Here is a 14635-nt window from a genome sequence, read left to right as displayed (position 1 = left end):
CATTCTGTTTTCGTTTCAAAAACATGTCCTTAAAAAATGAATAATTGTAGGGAAACGGTACTATGTTTGGCTACTCACGCTAACTGCCTTGCTTGAGAAAGGTGCCAGCTGAAGCCCTACAAAAGAAGTAAAAATATACACACTTGCCCCAGCATTATTTTGCTCTGCAATAAATGGTTATGAGGAAAACAGAGGAGACACTGGTTTTGTCCTTTCTGCGGTTACTTTTCAGGCTCATAGATGAGGGCTCCATCATCTTGAATTAGTCATCAAGAAGCCTCTCATTTTCTTCCTCCTCGCTACACAGTAGTAGACTCCCATGCACACAATCGTGAAGATTGCATCTCTTGGTTATAAGAGGAGAGGTAATTCCTGATATTTGATCATTCTCACTACCTGCAAATTTTGGAAACTGTTGTCTGAAGAGCATTCGGTGGGAGCTGGTTGGGATATTGCAGGGATACACGCACAGTTCCTTAATTTTCTTTAGTCAAGGGGCTGCTGCATATTGCACTAGGCATGGAGGCTTTTTAAGTTTGGGTTTCACTCCTGAGCATATGGTGCACTGCCAGTAATTAAGCCTGACAGTCATGGATGCACAGATCACTTTGAGTAAGCGATTTCCACTTGGAAGAAACAACGTCTCGGGGCCACCTAGGGAAAGAGGTAAATGCATCCTTGCCCGTATTGTATAGTCAATACCAGTAAAGAGCATAGCAGGGCTGAGTTCTCAGGCACTGATGTCCTGCAGGTGTCAAGGTCACAACTTCATCTAGCCTTTTGCTTCTGCTTGTGCCTATCTCCTTGGTGCTGAGGTGTAGCTCCCACCAGTTGCTTTTTAGTGAGTTTCTGGTTTCAGGCAGATTCTGGGAGAACTGGGAAATTGTGACCTGGGAGGGGGCTGATGGCTTTTTCCTGACTATTGCTAGCTGCTCTGGTACGCAATGTCCTCTGGAGCTCCGTGTGGATGTGGAAAAGAAAGCATGAGAATGTACAGCCTGTGCAACCTCAGAGTGCACTGTCTTTGGTGCCAGTGTCCATCCATGAGAGGCTGGTGCTAAATTTCTTGCTACACAGCCCAAATCATGTTACAATTTTCGTAAGATTTTTTAGAATTGTCAACGTCTTGGAAAATTTAATTGTCAATTTAACAGAAGTAATGTTTGGTCCATAAAACATAACACAGCTTAAAAAAAAGGGGGGGGGGCAGTGAGGATACAGGGAGTTTCTGGGTAGAAAGTAATTTGTAACTTGGATGGATTCAGACTGGTTTTGGGTCTCCTGTAGGCTGAGGAAAAAAAGCTGCTGCTGCTTTCCATAAAAGTAGGAACCTGTCCTTGCTCTTCATTTCCAGTACTTATTATTATTTTTACCACATTCACCTTTTTATATTTTGCTTTTGGAAGACACAGGGACAGAACGATACTCCCTTCCCCCTGATCTCACCGTGATTATCTAGCATAAATCTCCCTTTATAATCTTACCGCTGGGCAATTTGGTTATTTTAAATGTGAGCCTTCTTGCCCACTGATCAGTTCATCTTCAGGTTTTTAAAAGAGCTATTTGATAATTTCTGCACATTCCAATTGCTTCTGAGTGTCCAGCCCCGCTCTGCTTTCACTTATCCCCTTCTCCCTCCTTTCTGACAAGGCAGGCTCTTTCTCTCGCTCACAGTCTTCGCATTCCTTCCAAGTTGATGCACATAGTCATTTGTAATCAAGGCTGTAAATTGTATTTAAAGCTGTACTCCACTATCCATGGATATTTGAATCATAAATGAGAGTATTGTCCTGCCTGTACTCTCACTTATTCTTTCAGCCGTAACAGATCCTTTCATTTGTGCTCAATTAGCTTTTCCACTCTTGCATTCAGACCCTGGAAGTTTCCACTCTTTTCTTCAGGTCTTGAGTGCTGATGGTGTGGCCACGTTCGCCTCTACCCCGTAATTTCTGTCGCTCTTTTGTGCCACAGATTCCACTGAATATGGTTTGTTTGTTTTGACAAGTCCAAACACCCTGATTATATTGTACCACCATATAAAAATGTTCCCTTTAATTACTGCTGGGGTGCTACAGCTCCGGGATGGACCTCTTAGGAGCTTGGGCTTTTAGGCCTCCCGTTTGAACGGAACCAGAATTTTTCTAGAAGACTGCTTTTGGGTCGTTGCTGCGTTTTTGTTGTTGTCGGTGGTTGTTCTGACCGAGCGGCGAGCCGAGTCACGGCAACCACGTGTCGGGAAGGGTCACTTTTAGAACCGCAACCCCTCCCCGCGCCCCCCGCTGCAGCGCCCGCACGCCGAGACGCGCAGTCCGGCCGCCCCCGGCCCCGCCCAGCGCCCGCGCGGCCCCTCCGGCCCGGCGGCGGCGGTGCCGCCGGCTGCTGCGCGTTAGGCCTTAGCGGCTGCCCCGGCGCTGCGGCCTGGTGCGACATCCGTGGCCTCTGATGCCTGTAAGGGTTTGTCCCGCGGCCGGCGCGGCGTTTTATGCGTGCCGGCACCTCCCAAGGTGGAATGCGGCAGTCCGCTTGCGCGCGAGGGTGTCCTTTTCCCTCCACGTTTCCACCCCCGGGTTTCGTAGCTTTTTTCTTTGGTCTTCTTTTCTGAGAAGAAAAAAAGCAAAACTCGGAGGAAATTAGGCAGCTTCACTTCCTTGCTTTGTGCTGCAACACGCGCACGTACTTTTCCAGTGTCATCAGACAGGTTTTATTTCTCTTCTCGTTCCATAAATGTGGGCTGATTTGTAATTGATGTTCATTTCTGTTTTCACAGTATTTTTAGGGGAATTCTCTCTCGCTTTGAACAAAGCTGGCCTGTTGAAATAAGTGCTGCTCTTCTGTGCTGAGCCCTGGGATGGTGTTGCAGGTGTTTGTTTGAAACTAACATCTCAGAAATTGTTTTGTGATCGTCTTCCCCTTGGAAGAGATCGTGACCTTTCCGGGACTGTCCATGGATGGGTGGAGAATCTGTTTGGATTCTGTTTTGGACTAAGTTTGTCCTTAATATTTGTGAAGGTTTCTAGTAGGTTTAAACAGAATACAATAGAGGAACTAATCTCTAGTTTATTTCTTTTGCTATAGACAGGCATCCCTGAGTTTCCCTAAATTTTACTCAAAAGTTTTCCTATCCTGGGATACTCTAGAATTAAAAAATACAATTTAAAAAACCTCAACAGATCTCTGACAGACTCAGATGAAGAGTGTTTCACTGTGTGTGTAACGCACAAAAACAAGGGAGGGAGCAGGACAAAGACAGTGGAGGTGTTAGGATATTCATCTGGGATATGAATATGAAAGCAAGCCAGGAAAATACACCAGCTAGTAAGACCTTTGTTGACCTGCATTTGGTGGGGAGGATTTAGAGAAAGAACTCTGTCCCTGAATCTCTCACCAGTAAGAGATGACAAATTTAAGCAATAATGTATCATACTTGGGGCTCTACAACTTTACGACTTGGGGCAGTCAACTCTTACATTAACCCCTTTGTGAACATCAGTTGTAGCTAGATTGTCTTTTCGTATTTAGGGATATCCAAACTATAAGCCTTTTGTTTCTTTTTTTCTTTTTTCCCCCTTCTTTCTTTCTTTTCCCCCAGATGGAATGGACTTGAAAACTCCCCCAGACCTCATTTACTTGACACTTTTCATTTGACAGCTCTGAAACGTTTAATTTTTGTGAATCTGCAATCTTTATAGATCCCCAAAGAGGCCTGTATAACTAACAGAAACATTGTATAGCTATTCAAACCCTTTATATAAGTATATTTAAAAATCTCAGTCGCCATTCTTTACTGTAGACACCTTTCTCATTGTGGGACCCTACTCACCTATACAGAAAACCCAATCTGAAATCCTATCATTTCCTCCTGAAAGGAGGGTCAACATGTGCCTTTGCTGATACAGGTTTTTCCACATAAACCGACCTTGTGCAGCATTTCTACTTAGTGAATTAATCAGTGGAGAGAGCCAGCCGTGTGCCAGTCTCAGTGGCCTCATTTTATTATACACACTTTAAGGATAGACCGTTAAGGAGGAAGATTGCTTGGATGATGGTGAATTCAGGCCGACAAAGCACAATGGAATTTCTCTGTTTGTATCCAGATCTGCAGATTTTCATGGCTACAAGTCCTCTTTGTACATCAGCACGTATGATTATATCTCATCTCCGGAGTTACTGCCTTTGTATATCACATAGCGCAGTCATAACGTCTTAATATTGCTATCAACATATTATTTTTCTTTTGTTTTATTTTGGGTTTGGACATTGTCTGAGTTTCAAACAGCTGACAACAGGGAATGATTCCCTCTTCTCAGTCCAGAAGGTCACCATTCTTCACCACGACAGACGTGTACCAATGTTATAACCGTTGGTGATGTCCTACCACACTCCAGTGAGATAGCTTGCTCTGAACACAGATTTCGTTTTCTACGTGTTTTTTATTCCTTTGTATCCGAAGTTCTCCACAGTTTAAGGATGGGCTGAGAAGGAGGTAGATGGAGGTCAGGGAAAGAGAACGCTGGAAGGAAAACGGCAAATCGGCAAGCATCATTATCAGCAGCGTGCCAGAAGCGCATTAGAGGGGCTTGGATGTAAGGAAGTCTGAGCCCGACTGGTGATATGGAAGAGATCTCTTGGTATGGATCTCTTTTCTATGGTGATATGGATCTCTCTTCTGGGAAGTGGTCAAACACGGGAGGAAAACCAAAGTGATCCGTTCCTGGCTGCTCCTGTGCAGTCTGAAAGCATGCTCATGCCTGTTCCATTTGGTATACGTCCTTCGGGCGTCCACCAAACTGGAATTGCCTGGAAGCAAAGCAGGAGTTGTCAGGATATAAAAATGCCCCTGTTTCGCATTTTCAAATTAAAACTGCCAGAACACTGTAAATGCTAGCTGTCCGTTGCCCCTCGGCAGAGAGGTGCAGTGGCATGTGGTGCACGCTGCGCTTCTCGCTGGCCAGAGACCTCCGGGAGGTCTTGAACCAGACATGAGACGTTAAGGGTAGATTTTCTTCTCTGAGAAGTGAGGCTCTTACCATTATTTTATCATAGTGTTTTGGTATTTAATATACAAGGATTTGACAAAGTACTACTGTATAATCTTCTAACAATGCCCATTTTGTCCCATAAAATTACTATATCCAGTCTTAAAATGTTAAATATGTCACTATTAGGGTAGAGTATCATAAAATTCAGTTTATAATATTAAAACTCAAAAATGACACAACGTTATCAATCACATTCCTTAGTAATATTCAACTTTCTTCATTTTTCTTTAATTTTGCATTTTAGTATAACAAATTGAGATGAAAGCTGCAGCAAGGTCTCTTGGCGGTGAATGGCAGTAAAGTTACAAGTAAAGTGATAAGAAAACAAATCACACTGAAATCTAATATTTAATAACATTTCAGACAGATTACAGAGATTTAAGACCCTGTGCTGTAATCAGCATTGGATCAGGGCAGATATGCTAGTAATTGCAGAGGGAAATGCTCTCACCCCCTTGAAATAAATGCAGATCATCAGGGGAAGACTGGAAATATACTGAACAGCTAGTATAAAACGGAGATTTCTTTCTAGTAGGATTTTTTTAAATTTGTATTGTGCTCCGAGAACACAAAAATCTGTGTTGCATGGTTTGCTTTTAACTGAGGAAATTGTATATTCCCCATTCCTTTCCATTCCCCATCACCTCTCCAGTTGGTGCTGGTATTGCATATCTTTCGTCTAGACTTTTACATTTCTCGAATAAATGTAGGGAAAACTTCCCCTCAAAATGAAAAAGCCCCCCAAAAGGGCTTTAAATGCTCTGATGCATTTCTACTTATTTTCTACTTTTTAAAAATATCCTTATCCTGTATTTTATTTTTAGAATACCAGAATGTAACAAAATTGTATTTTTATTCAGCTCATAAAGGACTAAATCTCCTTTTGAAAATTTGTTCAACTGACAATGAGCTGATGGCCAAGTTACACAATAATGCAAAAAAAAAAAAAGTTACACTGGAGTTAGCCGGGCTTTCTTTGCATGTAATGTACATATCAATTACTTAGTGATGCATTATACAGTATAATCTAATTCAGCATGTCAAACTTTTCAGCCCAATTTATAAATTCAGCTGCATCAGCCTCTGCATCATTTACACCAAGTAATTTTTAGCTTCTCTAGAAATCAACTCCTATGGAAAAAAATGGCTAGATTTATTGTATGTGTTATACTCTGGAACCTAGTTTGCTCAGAGAGCAAAATGAATGCAGTGAGTTTCACACAGTAGAACTAGATATTGTGTATTGTATTTTGTATGCTGAGCCTTTTTCTTTCTTTTCTCTCCCTCTTTCTTTCTTTTCCCCCCCTCCAATAGAGCTATCCAGTCTTGAATATGTCAGTGTGCCTTGAATGTGCAGTCACATTCTGAGGTATGTCTTTGAACTCTTCAATGGTGCTTTGCATTTCTTTGAGACCTTTTATGGGAAGGAAATAGAGAAACGTGGACTAAAATGCTGTGTGGTTGTCTCATTATTTCTATTCCATTTAAAAAAAAAAAAAAGTTTTTGTTAGACAGGGACACCTCCGTTATATAGTATATTCAGCATCTACTGTGCATGGCTCCATACTGATACTTGCAGACAGCATGGGGTATGGCGTACCAATTTAGAAGGCCTAGACAATAGTTCTGTATCTGCTCCAAAGAAAGAAATTATCATTCCCAGCTAGCAATTTCTTTGACAAAAGGATAAATTGACTTTCAACATATATCTCATTCCTGGCCAATTTTTAGATTTTATTTTTTAAAATAGAAAAAACCCAACAAACCAAAACCTAGAGGAAGATGAAGACTAATGGCTAGTAATCAGAGGATAATAAAGTGTGACCAGAAAAATTAGAAGCTCCCCTGCAGCTCTAATTAAGCCAGTAGGAAATATATCTCTGGAAGGATGGCAGAATGGGACCTGTAAATACATCCTCCTCTCTAGGGCAAGATTCTGTTACCCTTCCTCAGGCAAAGTAACGTTTTGGTACCCAAACGGTCACGAGCAGCGAGCAGTTGAGCGTGGGGTCACAGTGCGGCGTTTGGCGAGTTTCAGCTGGAAAAGCTTGTGCGGCACCACTCGATACACAGCACTTAGGTTACAGTCAGCTGCCTCCGTACTGGAGGGGTATAAAGCATGAGTGTCACCAGCCAGAGAGATATAAATTAAAGATATTTAAGGAGAAATTTCACAAAGGATTATTCTGGCACATAAAAAGGGAAGCCAATAAAAGTTTGGTAGAGAGGAGTACTCATAGAGATTGTACTAATATATTTTATGAGGTTTCTTTTAATTAAATTTACAGTTTAACAGATTTTATTTCTACATGTGTTAGGCATGAAGAGGAAGGAGGACAGTCTGGGCCAGTTTTTCTAGAACAAATTTTTTCTAGAACAAATTTTTTTTCTAGGCAAATTTTTTCCTCGTAGTTGCAAATATATCCTTTGCTCAGTGACTGTGTTCATCTTTGAAGTGGTGGGGAGTATGGGTTTATTATCTCAGTTAATTCTCCACTCGTAACACCCATAAGGTGTAATGCATTAAACAAGTTTAATTTTTAAAATCTGTTTTGCACATGCCCTTTTGACAGAGACATTCCACAAGCAGATATCTTTTTATTCTGAACTTCGGGCACAGCGTCTGACAGAGGTTACTGTATAACCTGAAGTAAAAGTATTGGCGTAAAATACAAGACTGTATACATGGGATTTCATCCAGAGCACTCAGCCAAAAGAAATACTGAACCACTGCTAATCATCCTGAGTTAAGTATTGTGTGTGGTTTTGTTATTTTAAGCAAATGCACTCATATTTGTTTCTGGAACTATAAGGGATCAGTCAAGAAAATGTTTCTGTGAAAGGAAAAAAAATATATGTTCATAAAACTTACACCATCTTACTTTCTTGGTGGCAAAGTATTTAAAATAATTGTTCAATGAAAGACTAAACATTTTTTTTGAAAACTCATTTCACTCAAGAATTAGCCATATAAGGTGTCCACTCCACTGTGTAAAATAATAAACTTCATTTTTTCTTTTTCTGTTTTACCTTTAATACCTAGCCACCTTTATAAAATCCGTATGTTGCACATAACTAGGCATTTTCATTTGGAAAAAAACAACCAAAACCAACAACCCATACCTACAAAGAATTAGACTTGCAGGTCTGAGAAAAACGTTTGACTGGTTTCCAACTTAAATTGGGGGTGAGGGAGTGGAGGGAGGGGCAAGGTAAGAAGGAAAGGGTACGTCTCAGCCTAGGCTCAGTGCTGGGTTGCCAAAGCGGGGGTTTTCAGTAGGAACAAACAGAACTGCCTCAGCCTTTACCCTCTTCTCCAGTCTTCTGTGGGTGTAGGGATTAAACTAACTACTCCAGTTCATACGTGAATGGTTTCCCTCCCAGATGTGAAACATCTTCCAGACAGCTTGGCCGGGAGGTTTGGAAACATCTGCTGCTCTCTCTTCTCCCATCCCCAACTCCCGGTCATCCCGATTGTGATGGGTACAATAACGGGAAACCAAAAGGGGTGATTCCTGGGTGTTACCATTGGTTGCTTTTGAATAGGAGTTGGAAGTTTTTCTTTGCCTGCTTTGCACGTGCTCGTGTGGGCAGTGAAGCAAGAAGGCATAAACCCAGCACAGTGGTTATGAGGCGTAACTCAGGTGGGTAACACACCTTCAAAATGGGTCTGGTTGGCAGGGGTCTTCCAGCCAAGGGCCATTTGACATACAGCCCGGGGCAGTGGGGGCCACAGCAAAATCAACTTCATTATATCTTTTGAGGTCTCCCAAATCTTGGCTCACTGGGAGAGAGTTCATTACTGATGTAATTCAGGGCAGTCACACGTCTGACCCAGTAACCCAGGGGGTTCTCCCATCAGCCACGTGTTGCTGGAGTCCATCGAGCTGGGACCATGCCACCTCCCAGTTCTGAAATGCCACCCACTGTCTCAGCTGTCTGTTAATCAAGGATTGTCCTTCTGGAAATACCTTCGGATGGTCATTCCTGGCAATGTGTGAGACTTGCAGGAACAGAGAGAGGGGCTTTCTGTGCTAGAGGCTACAGCCTTTTCCATAGTCTTCACCAGGCAGTCTGAGTCCCAGCAGCACTGGTTTGCTCATACACAGTATGCAAATACATTGGTCTGGCTGGATTTGCTGGGTTCACCACCCTCACCCCTGAAAAAAACCCCAAGCCCATCACTTTTCAAGATATTTCACTGAGCAGCACCTACACCTAAAATAGATTTAAGGAACTTTCACTCTATGATACAGAAAGACCAAACACAGTATAGAATTGTTTTTTGCTTTTCTTTGGAAGTCAAATTGTTCCTTAGTATTTAAAAACCATAAAAAGACATCATTCTGTTGGGGTTTTTTTTGTTTTGTTTTTAATAATCCTTCTCACCTCTTTGAGGTAAAATACATTTCAGCTAAGTGTCTTATTGGTGTATTTTTTTCCAGCTGTAGCCAAAAAGACCTACTTAGGCATAGATGTCACCACTTGGAAAGAGCAGAGACTTATAAATACGGAGAGCATGGTTTCAGTTTTATCATTACAGGCTAAGGCACAGTGTGTCTATTATCAACAGCTGGAAAATAAGACAACGACTAAAAGTGGCATTAATTGTGTTTCTCATGGGTGCTTTACCGGGAAAGTTCAGAGAGGTGGAGACGCTTGCGATAGAGACAGCTCGACAGGAATTTTTCACCTTGTATCACATGATAGTTTTTAAAAATTTCTGTTAAGATATGTCAGAGGTGAGCTGAACAGCTTGGGTCACGTGCAAAAATCAATGCACACCAATCGTTTAGGTCCCAGTGCTGCACTACGATACGCGTGTATACCTACAAATTATAAATACACCTATCTGAGAAAGCGTGCCTTTGGTGTTTGTCGCCTACTTTATCTCTGCCGCAGGTTTCTGTCTTGCAGTGAGGTCACTCGATGTTTGGGTAGCCACTGCAACCTCCTTTTTGCAGGAGGGGACAGCAGAGTCCTAGCTGGACACGGGACTGCAGGCCGCTCAGGGGTTGGTGATTTCCTCTCCCCCAGCTCTGTTCGTTCAGCTCTGCCGGTGCCTGCTCTGCCGAGCAGCTTCACCCCCGGCCACCTGATGAGTGAGGATACTTCTCCACAACACGTTTTTCAGGCGGAAGCACCCACCGAACGTCCCGTGGCTACCATGAGCCCGAGCTCGCCACCTCGGCGGGCGGGTTGGCTGCTGCTCGGCGCGGCACTGGTGAACCCCCGCGCTCGCTGCTCTGTTGGGAGGGCGAGTCAAGCCGCGGCAGCTCGGATGGAAGGCAGACAGTGCTTCTGCGAGCCAGGAAGGTGTCGTGGAGGCTGTATCTCCAGTCTGCTCCAGTTTCCACACTCAAACGCCTTCTTTAGAGTTACCATTTTAAGTGAAATCTAACCTTGATTATGTGGCAGGGACCTATTACGTTATTTGACTGTCGGGCGCTAAATACATTTGCAGTACAGTATTTGATTATAAAATGTTAACAGCATTTGCAGTATTGCCATAATAGCTACAGGTCTCAGCCGCTAACAAGGCCTTACTGTGCCACTCATTTTACAAACCTGGAGTAAAAGACAGTCCTTGTCTCTGAGATTGTGAAGTTTAAAGAGAGATGTGTCTGAGCGCTGACCACAAGCACAGAGAAGCTCAGTAACTTGCCTGAAGTCTTAATAGCCAGCCAGTGGGAGAGCCAGCGATAAAAAACATGTTCCCTGAGCCCTGGTTGTGCTGTGCTCACTTGATCACTTCATTTTTAAATAAATCTGGTGTTTGAAGTGCTGTTTACGATTATCGTTCCAAGGGAAGTTGATAGGGTCAATGCACAAGCTCCTTAAGACAGAAGAGGGTTATATTTGAAGGCAATGCAAACGTGGACAGGGGTGGCGAATTTTGAAGAATGGTGGTGTGATAAACCGAGGTAACCCGTGAAATGGGAAAAATATCAGACCTTCTTGTCTGAGCAAGTGTCAGGATGTGGGGGAGTACTGAAGCAGAGGAGGGAGAGGCACAGGGGAGAACATACGGATGTGTCTTCTGCTCTTGCAGTCGCAGTCTCCTATGCAGGGTAAGGTCGCGGCATTCTTAAACACAGTGAATGTGCTGCAGCTGTAAGGCAGACAACCAGAATAATCCACTAAAAATTATATGCATCTGTAGTTACATGTTTCCGTATATACAAACACAAAACTTTCACTTATGGTAGAAAGTTGCCCAAACTTTTATTTCCTTATTTAGTTGAGAATGTGTGATTTCCATTCAAGTTCCAACAGAAGCTAAAAATATCTAACATCTAACTAAATCACAGTGGGTGTCTGATACATCAAAACTGCATGAGTAACTGATGGGACATGGTAGGGATCTGGTGGCAACTCTTCTCAGTTCTGACCTCAACAGTGGCTCCTCCTGTTCGGTAGCAGGGACTGATCAGCGCTTGAAGTTCTTTATCATCTTCAGTTTAAACATGAGCAATATATCAAATATTCTCCTGAATATTGTAGTTTTATATAACTAGGTTTTGAGGAAAATAGTTAAAGGGTAGAGGACTTACTTGAGGAAGAGATAACAAATTTGGTATTTATCTTAATAAAATGATTTCTATATTAAATTCATTTTTTTAAAATACAATTTGTAACCATGCAACATGGGATTCAGTCTTCTCTTGATGAAGCTGGTGACAAAGCACTCCCTGACTTCTCTTTGAACAGATGGTTTCCTTGGGTGTCATTTTAGTAAAACATTTTTGTTCCGGCTTAAGTAAAGGTGGGCTAGAGACCTGCTGCTGTCCAGTAGTCTGAAGTTGGTGTAAAAGCTTTAATGAATGAGGATTAACTACCAAACTAGTAGAAGAAAGCAAACTTCCTTACAAATTGTTGGAGCTTGTCTTCTTTTCCATCACTGGCCTATGTGGAACAAACTCTGTAGTGTCAGTTGAGTTCTCTTTCTTCATATTACTAAAAAAAAAAAAAAAATCTCTGTTTTGGAGTGCTGTTCCTTTTGTCCATTTGAACTTTGAATAAGTGTGCATGCCACAGGCAGCCAGAAGTCGTCAGGCTCAGAGGTATCTGTAGGCTAGCCTTCTTACTTGCGCTGACAGACAGCTATATAAGTTAAGATGTGTCCGTGTGCCATCTGTTCTTTTCAACCAGCCATGTGAGAAAGTTTGCTTTCAAAGTGGTTTTACTGCTTTGATCCCATTCCTCCATGTCTTTTACTGCTCCTTACTTTCTATTCTCTATTACTTTTCATTGTTTCCCATTATTAATCCTTCCTTACCCTTGATATGTCCCCTAGGGCTCTTATTCTGCGGGTGGTGAGCACTGTCCCATGCATGAACCTTCTTTTGTCATCAGGGGATGACTGATGAGTTTTTTCTGAAATCCCATGAAAGCTCAGAAAACGAGCTCTCATTTGTGTCCCTTTAGAGCAACCTTAACACCTACCGATGCACTTTTAATATGTTGTTTGCACTAGGTATTAATGTGTGCTGGGGCAGTGCCACATCCGGATGAGAATGACTGAGATGCTTGTGCATTTGAGGCTCTCTCTGTGTGGGTCAGGTGTACCAGACAACACGTTCACCTGGCAGTGTCCTGTCTCCTACAACTTCTGAGTACAATGTTGGGGAATTGGTAGCATTTCAGGCTTTCAAAACATGAATGGGAGACGTGGCTAGACCCTTGATGCTATTTTCAGTCTGAGGGTGTCCTGTGGTTGATGATTCTCCATCTCAGATTCCCATAGGAAATGTCCTCAGCTTTGCTCCTGAGCTCATATGATTGCTGGCTCCGTGTCATATCTTTTTCTGATCCTGCAGAATGGAAAATTGCTATCTGTCTGCCTTTCCTCTGGTTCTGCTGTGCACTTGGATCCATGTGAAAGGTGAAATAAGATGGACCACATGCGATTCCACCCAGCTGAGTTTGGTAACCCTGGAGGCTTATGAAGCCTGATCAACGAAGGTACCCATGCCAAACCCAATGTTGCAGGAAAATGACATTTCCTAAGTTGGTATTTCAGCCTTCTGCCTGCCACAGATAGGCTTTTTGATGTCTCTTATGATTGAAGAGGTTATTGTTCCTCTGTGGTAAGAAAGACAGAGCCAAAGGGTCAGGTTTTCTTCTTGGGGTATGACTAGATCTGTGCTCTCAATTTCAGCCCCTAATGCCTTGAAATACTTTATTGAATTGAAAAAGTCAAGTTTACTGTCACCTGAGATACAGTTCATGTGTTGGCAGTCTTTCCACACCTCTGCCAATTTAAAGGTGAGATTGTGTCCTTCTGTTCCCCTGGAAGGTGGGTTGGTTCCAAGCCATTGCAGCAAATCACCCAAATGTGGAGTCTTTCTGCCCTTTATGACTGAGTTTAATTTAAACCAGAAGATACATTTAAATGCCTGACCTCTTTCCTCCAGAATTGCAGCCTCCAGATGAAACAATGCACAGCCGTGACATCACAAGTCAAGTTTTATACTCAGAAGGCCAGGCCATTCAGACATGCTCAACTTGTTGCAGGTAGGTCAAAGAGTACCTACAGAACTGGACAATTGTTTGGATGTTAAGACATGCCATAGACCTGCAGAGGTGATGTCCTCTTTGTTGACCACGGATCAGTCTGCCAAAGCTCTGTCCATGCAGGGAGCATCCCTCCAGACTGCATCTCTCATTGATATTTGCAGGACATCAAGGAGTTTCTCTCGCATCTGAGTTTATGAAACACTAAGACATCCAGAAATAATGCTGAATTTGGCAGGGAGATGGCTGAGGTTGCTCTTTGAACAAAGGAGTTTGAGACTGACTTCTAAGTCATTAATCACCAGTTTGCTATGTCTCTGGCTTGCCTGTCTCTTGGCTTCTCACCTCCTTTCACCATTTTTAATTAGTTCAGCACATCACCTCTCAGTTGTATTGAAAGGAACTGGGGACCAAAGATGTCCGCCAGCTTATAGTCATGCTCATGTATTCATTTAGTGTAAGGAGGTAAACCCTAAATACATATTTTGGGAAATTTAGGGTGAAAAATGTCTCAAGCATTAGCTAGAGGGGATGTATAACCACCCAAAGTCAAAAAGTGTGTGTGGAAAAATACCTCTGTCAAGTGTTCTGGTTGCTGTGTACTCACTGGCACTCACTGACATCCAAATTGACTACCTCAGCAGGAAGACCACAGGCTAAATGATCTTCCGGCTGGAATTTCATTTGACTCAAAGGTCAGGACATCCTGGTGAAGCTCTGTGATGGTATAGAAGAGCCTGCACTGCACCAGGCTACCACCTTTGTTATCGCTATTAGAATTCATGTCCAGGTAAGAGAGTCACAACGAACCTGAATAAATCATAGATGGTCTCCCACTGTGTATGACTTGGAGAACTTAGTTCAGTTGAGGTCCTCTCAGATGCACACGTGACTGATTCTAGTCATGCACTGTGAATGTTATACCCTTTAAAAATGTTTTCCTTGAAATACACGAGAATGTAGAAGAGCACCCCAAGTACTCAAATATCTGGGAAACCAGCTTAGTATTGTTTGACAAATCCTCCCTGCTGAGCTAAATCAACCAATTAGTCATGCTAATGCTTGTTAGTGACATTTCT

At 42.6% G+C, this 14635-nt stretch overlaps 1 protein-coding gene across 1 annotated transcript in view; it reads left to right on the top strand.

Annotated features, from left to right (window-relative positions):
• The window catches only part of ZNF516 (zinc finger protein 516), a gene marked incomplete at both ends in the record, with an annotated part of 87860 nt that overhangs the window by 68626 nt on the left and 4599 nt on the right, over positions 1 to 14635 (top strand). The window lies entirely within an intron of this gene.

The sequence above is a fragment of the Phaethon aethereus genome (genome assembly GCF_964289735.1).
Source record: "Phaethon aethereus genome assembly, chromosome: 2".
In the NCBI taxonomy this organism is placed as follows: domain Eukaryota; kingdom Metazoa; phylum Chordata; class Aves; order Phaethontiformes; family Phaethontidae; genus Phaethon; species Phaethon aethereus.
Note: the sequence above shows the minus strand (reverse complement) of the source record. Positions and strands in the feature narration are given on the sequence as shown.